Source organism: Lycorma delicatula, chromosome 10, assembly GCF_047948215.1.
Source record: "Lycorma delicatula isolate Av1 chromosome 10, ASM4794821v1, whole genome shotgun sequence".
NCBI lineage: Eukaryota > Metazoa > Arthropoda > Insecta > Hemiptera > Fulgoridae > Lycorma > Lycorma delicatula.
This window is the reverse complement of record NC_134464.1, coordinates 108,722,426-108,729,307: the sequence shown is the minus strand read 5'-3', so window position 1 is coordinate 108,729,307 and position 6,882 is coordinate 108,722,426. Positions and strand designations below refer to the sequence as shown.

General features: G+C 35.3%; 1 long non-coding RNA gene across 1 annotated transcript in view; it reads left to right on the top strand.

Moving 5' to 3' along the window:
- Positions 1 to 5,760: 5,760 nt before the first annotated feature.
- The window catches only part of LOC142331077 (uncharacterized), a 190,893-nt gene continuing 189,771 nt past the window's right edge, over positions 5,761 to 6,882 (top strand). Inside the window, exon 1 of the long non-coding RNA XR_012757882.1 lies at positions 5,761 to 6,004. This is a non-coding gene — a long non-coding RNA (uncharacterized LOC142331077). The remainder of the gene's footprint in view (positions 6,005 to 6,882) is intronic.

Below are 6,882 nucleotides of genomic sequence, written 5' to 3'. Positions count from 1 at the left end.
AACAAAGTACTACTGTTGGATATTACCGCAAAAGTGTTTTTATTAAAATATATATTTAATAAATTACCTATTTTATTATTTATCTATTTTATAGCTTTTATTATTTAAAAATTAGAGTTAAAATAATAATTATAAGTGTAAGTACCTATAAACTGTTATTTTATTAACCTATTTTCGAAAAAATTTTGTGGCTGTTTAAAAACTTTGAAATAAAATTTTGTGGCTCTCTAAAAACTTTGAAATTTTGTAAATTGTAATTTTTGACTCTTCTGACTCAAAAGGTTGCCGACCCTTGTCCTAGACAGACTGCTTCCTCTCCAGCTTACAGAACTCTACTCTGGATTTTATTCGGGTTATCTCCCTATGCTCCTTTCATCATTGGAAAGTTTTCCTCTTTCACCTTTAGGGCCGTTGGCCATTCTCATTTGCTTTTGTCCACCTTGCGTATTTTATTTCCCCAGCACCTTCTAACCAAAGTTGGCAAGTATACCTCATCACCAGGGACAGCCCCCGATTGCTGATCCAGCAACAGCCACAGGTCATTTGGTCAGTTATTATCTGCAAATTTTTGTCGCCTCAAAAATTTATTCCACCTAGAAATTTTAAAGCTTTAGTTGAAGCTATTAAGTATTATCAAACCTTGTTATGAAAATCAATACTATAAGAATTTTCCCATGTTTCTGATAGTAGATAGTTCTGTTGTCTTTTGAGTAACTCATAATACTGATCCGGATGTATTGCAGTACCTTTTAACATGAACCGCACTAAAAGAATGTGCATACGATCCCAAAAAGTCATCACTGTGATTTTTCAACTTGAAAATTTGTTTGAAATTTGCAGTTTTTTTTGGGAAAGTCAGGGGATGTTATAAATTGGCCAGCTAACATTCTCTCCCTGGGGTGAAAAGAGATATCCATGTCTCATTATCAGTAACAGTCTGATTAACAAAATCATCTCCATCACCCTGAAAAATCACTATATTGGGCCTATTCTGATTTTGCATTGGTCAGTCATCTGCCGTAGAACCTACCTTGCACATATTTTGTTCAGATCCAGATGTCCCAATTCACTGTCACCAAACATAGAGTTATGGATATATGAGAAGGAATATGCAACTCATCAGGGTTCTTAGATATTCTCATTAACTACACATTTCATGTTCTCTATTATAAATTATGGGTGTCCCTGTTCTTCATTATCATGGACATTTCCTCATCCATTATTAAATTTCACACCACTTTTTCACATTCTCTTTGTATTCATTACCGCTGTACATCTACTTTAATTGACAATAAATATTGGCAGATATCACTTTCTGAATACTTAAGAGTCAAATACTACTCTCTCCCTAGATTCAACAAGATTTGTGTAATAAAGTTTATTTTAACGACGCATAATATTCTCAGAAATATGTGGTCGTCAGATCATATGAATAGAACAGGCAGGGATACAGTTGCATCACAACTATGAGAAAATAACCTCTATTTATGATATATCCTCATAATTAAGTCATCTGTTATTTAAATATTTTAATTATTTATGGTTTTTAAATGATAATTTGGTGAAAGTTCCAAAATTATATCATTCTACCCTATTACCTCATTTCTCCAGTTTTTCTAATTTTAATATTCCCATCATTTACTCGTTTGGTTCTTTTTCCCAACATATTTTAGTATTTTAATACCGATTCACGTATATCTCTTCAGTAATTAATCAAAGTATTTTGTGTGTTGATATAAGTGACTGATGAACTTTACAAGTTTTGAACTACAGTTTTCTATATTTTTTTATCCTTTCTCGTACACTGTTTTAAAAGTGAACATTTTCAAATTATAAATATATTTTTTTTTAAGTGATAAATTATTATATTTCAAAAATAATTTATCGATTAGTTAATAGTCTTTTCGTTATTTTTCGTAGTTCCAAACCTCATGTAAATAAACTGAACTTATGGAATCGTATTGAAATTGCTCATTTCCATTAATACGATAGGCGACTATATAAGCACGTTGTTCGTCGTACGAGTACAAATGAGTGTTTAAACACTGGGTATACCAGCTATAATCCCTGGAACGTGAGTGTACTGCACGCATTGCGCATGTGCTTACTCGATCGCTACTGTTTGACGAAGCAGTTAAAAAATGTTTGATGACGTCACTGTGTTTACATCAGCATAGAACTTAAATAAGTAGTGGTTTTTTTTCTTTCTGTTTAGCCTCCGGTAACACTACCGTTTAAATAATTTTTCAGAGGATGATATGTATGAGTGGAATGCAAAGTTGGCAGGAGTCTATTACTCCCTACTTTATCGCAGAACCTGGACAGAGTCCCTTGCTGCTGGATCATTCTAATCGGACTTGTTTTTTAAAAGGGTTATTTTTTTAATCTCGGATCTAATTTTTCAAGTTTTGTCTATTATTATTTTAGTGAATTTTAAGACGGATTTAATTGCATTCCAATCCGTTGTTAAACCAGCGTTATCGAACCCATTTCATGGGCCGACCGCGGAAGGCTAGGCTTATAAAGCCTGTCCTCCCGACGTAATTCCCCTTCAGACCGTCCACTGAAGTCCTTTCGGTGCTAACTCTTAATAGGCTAGCAGGAATACGCCACAACGGGGCAGTACCTGTAAGGAGGGAGCAATGCGTCCCCTTTTCCGGAGGAGTCGCAATTGCTGGGTTATTTTATCTTACTGTAAGTTTTGAAATAGGAGAGGTTGTGTAGAAGCTCTTCATCCGCTTCTGGTATGGCTGCCCTTCAGGACGCATCTCTGCTGGGCTCTGTTCCGGACTCCAGACCGTGATGTTGAGACGAGTGGCTGGTCTTCCTTCTTCTTCATCTTCATCTTCTCCCTCTTCTTCTTCCGAAGACCTCTTCGTTCTTCTTTGGCCTGCACTTTCCAAGAATTGGTAGTAACCGAAGTTACATACCATTAACCTTGAAATTCCCGAGGCCCAGAAGGGCTGAACGGGGGAAAGTGCAGGTTTCTTCGTTCTTCTGTGCTGTCAGTGGCTGCTGGGCAGGTGTCTGCTGGGCAGGTGGCTGCTGGGCTTGCGACTGCTGGGCTGATGGCTGCTGGGCTCGTTCCCTCTTTCTTCTTTCTTGAAGGGAAAGGAAGGTAATAGGGAACTTACAGATGGTGATACCTATTCGCGATCGCGGTTTTGGGGCGGCGATTTTCTGGAAAGAAGTAAACAGTAATTATTCACTCCACGTAATTATTAACCTTCAGACACACGTGTGTCTGAGAAGGGGTTGGGGGGACCGCGAGGCCACAGTGAAGAAACCATTTGTTTTGTGGTGGCTGTTGGTATCTGCAACAAAAGAAGCAGAACACACATACGAAAAAAAAAAAAAAAAATTAATTTTTACTTTTCTTTCGACTGGCAGGATGAGACGGCACGACGAGTCGTTCCACATCCACGTTTCTCCCGTTTCTGAAACAAGAGAAACAGAACAAAACACACGCGGAAAAAAAAAATAAATTTTGACCGGGTTTTTGTTTTATGCGCGACTTACCGTATTTTGAAGTCTTCAAACTATATAACTCGCGAAAAACTATTCACTCGCGACCCCGGAAACGCGTCTGACGCACTATTCCGTTTATGGCTCATGCGATATGGAGGCCCCTAAGCCTGGTTTGTCGATTTTCGGCTACCGCACCGCACCATCACGGTGGTTCTTCCAGTACGGCGTGAGGCCGCTTCCTTACAACTGTCGGAGTTGGGTCCTCTCGGCAGATGTCCCGAAGATGACTGTGTTCGGACACAGCCGCTCTCCCGAACAGTCTGCGCGCCTGCGCCACCCCCACCTCGGACAGGGATTGAAATATCGCATCAGATCGGAGAGTGGCGTTCCTGACGAACCACGGAGCTCCAAAGATCATCCGCAACGCGATGTTTTGGACGGCCTCGATCTTCTTTTGAAGCAAGGAGCTCAACACTGCCCCCCATGCCGGGTAAGCATATGTTAGAATCGGCAGTACGTACAGCCGAAAAATGAGGAGCTTAGTTGCCAGTGGGTACGGGCTGGCACTGTTCAGCACTGGGTATAGCGAGGCTCTGGCGGCCTTAGCCCTCCGGGTCGCATAATTTACATGTTCGCCGAAGGTAAGCCGCCTGTCCAACACCACCTCCAATGTATGAGTGTAAATGAAGTGTAGTCTTGTACATTCTCAGTTCGACCATTCCTGAGATGTGTGGTTAATTGAAACCCAACCACCAAAGAACACCAGTATCCACAATCTAGTATTCAAATCCGTGTAAAAATAACTGGTTTTACTAGGACTTGAACGCTGGAACTCTCGACTTCCAAATCAGCTGATTTGGGAAGACGCGTTCACCACTAGACTAACCCGGTGGGTTAAATAAGTTGTGTTTAGAAAATTCTACCTTATGGGCAGATATATATACTCGTATAAAATAATTTTTTCCATTAATTACTGCTTATTTTTTACGTTTAGCGATTTTTCAAAGATCTTATTTTTCGACAGTTTGTTTTTATCGAAATTCAAATTAAAAAAAAAAGTTATAAAGAGATATGTTTGCCATCACAGTCTACAATACAAAATGATCTATTTGCTATTACAGTCTGTGTAATTGAACTATCGTTTATTAGTATAATAATTTGAATATATTTTAAAATCTAAATTAACTGTACTATTTCCATTCCAATCATTATCTTCAAACTTTACACGTTATTAATTATGCTTTCATCGCTGTTTAAGAGTGAATAAGGGACTTGAATTTATTGTTATTTATTTCAAATATTTACATATTAACTATAATTTAAAATGTATGTTTATTATTTCTAATGTGATAGCGTAATTACAGAGTTCTGCTTATTACATCTATATGCTTGTAAATATTTCTAAAGAATTTTTTTATTTTTCTATAATGAATATTCTTCACCGGAAAGTGATATTTTGAAGTTTGAAAAGAGGGAATCTCCATGACGTACTGATGGAAAAAAATATGTTTTATGATTTTATTGGAGATTTTAGTAAACGAATCGAAAAAAAGAATTAAAACAAATACAAATTGAAAACAAATTTTCGTAGGAAATATTATTTTTGATGTTCTGATCGAAGGTCTCTTTACAGAAAGTAGGCAACAACTAGGTATTCCCATTAATTTTGGGGAATTCACCAGCCACAGTTAACATTTACATGTAATATTGAGTACATCGGGAAGATTTAAATGTTATGTAATGAATTAAACCACCTAATAACATTTCTTTTTTCATGTATTAATTACTAATTAATGATTATTAACTACGCGTGAGTCCAATATGGGACCAATTGTTTTATAAATCACCGATTCAGGAACCGGTTATTTCGCAAGGTGTTATGTAGTTACTTAACGTAATTTATAATAATAAAATAAACCGTAATTTTATTTATTATATTAGGTGTTATTTAATTTAACCGACGATAAATTATATATTTCGCACATTTAATAATTAAAAAAGGATACATGCAATAAACAGTATACTCTGTGACCTTGTTTATCCCCTTCTCGCTCACACACGCAGTATCTTTGCAACGAAGACGCAGTTTATTTTTTTTAAATAGTTGACTAGTGGCGCTTGAAGGTCAAAGTGGAGGATTTTATAACTATTATTGTACGAGGCGGGAAAGTAACAAACAGGTGTTGTATATTTGTGTTGTGTTATGATGCAGCCCATGCTTGCTCTTGGGCTAGCTTTTCTGTCTTGCCGAGCCAGTTCATCTCACGTGTTTGTGTCGGTAGGTTGGTTATATTACTATTCTACTGGTCGTGTTTAATCTCCTCGTGTCTAGACGGTTTGTGCGCGAATGTTGCTTGTTGTACTATCATGTTTTTATATACATAATGTGTTTTGCTTGTGATATATAGTGTATGTTATTTTATTTGTGTGTTGTGATGAATTTATTTTATTCTATTTTTTTTTTGAAAAATACCTTTAGTTTGTTTTTAATTACTAATTGTGTTATTTTTTTTGGATATTAACTTCATTTGTTGATGTAAGTTTTCATTTTATTTAAAATTGTATTTTAATGTTATATCACAGTATTATTTTTAACCACTTATTACTACTTAATAGCTTACCAAGAAAAACCCGAATTCCAGTAAATAGATAAGGTATGTTTCATATTTATACATGATAAGTCTTGGAGAGACTGTTAAGTATGGAATTCGAACAGATTTTTATTAGTATTGAATTAATATAAACTTTTTAATGTCAAAAAAAGTCAATAATTAATTTTTTTCATTTGTTTTTTTTAATAAAATTAAGTGGCTTTAAATTGAAAATAAAACCTTTAACTATGAACATTTAGCCCGAAAAATAGTTGATTCTTTATTTTGACAGTTCTTGTGTTTATTACGAACCGATTTTACTGGTGTTTTGGCCATGTCTCTATTTCGTTCAAAATTATCAAATTTCATTTAGCTACATTTTATTTTGTACACAGAAAAATATTTTATTTTCGTAATTATATTGGAATAGAAATGATAATCCTTGAAAATTGTCATTAAAAAAATAAAAAAACGAAACGTGAATTTTCCTACAAACTAGTAATAACAGAAGATGCTAGTTATACGAGTAAGGATAATTTTCCTTAATATATATTTTAAATTACACTTCATAAAACCAATAAGAAAATTAGAATGAATATTACCTAACCAGATAATATGCTACCTAGTGAACCACTTCAGAATCATTTATTTGAGTATCCATCCCTAAGATAGTTCTTACTTATTTTAAGTAGTAAACGTTAAATGGAATTACGAGTGGCTCTGAGTACTATTAAAGCTTATTCCAGTGCTGGATGATACTTCGAATTATCATAATTGTAGAGTTGAGAAATCTTTTTATATTCCCTCTTCCATTCTTCTTTCG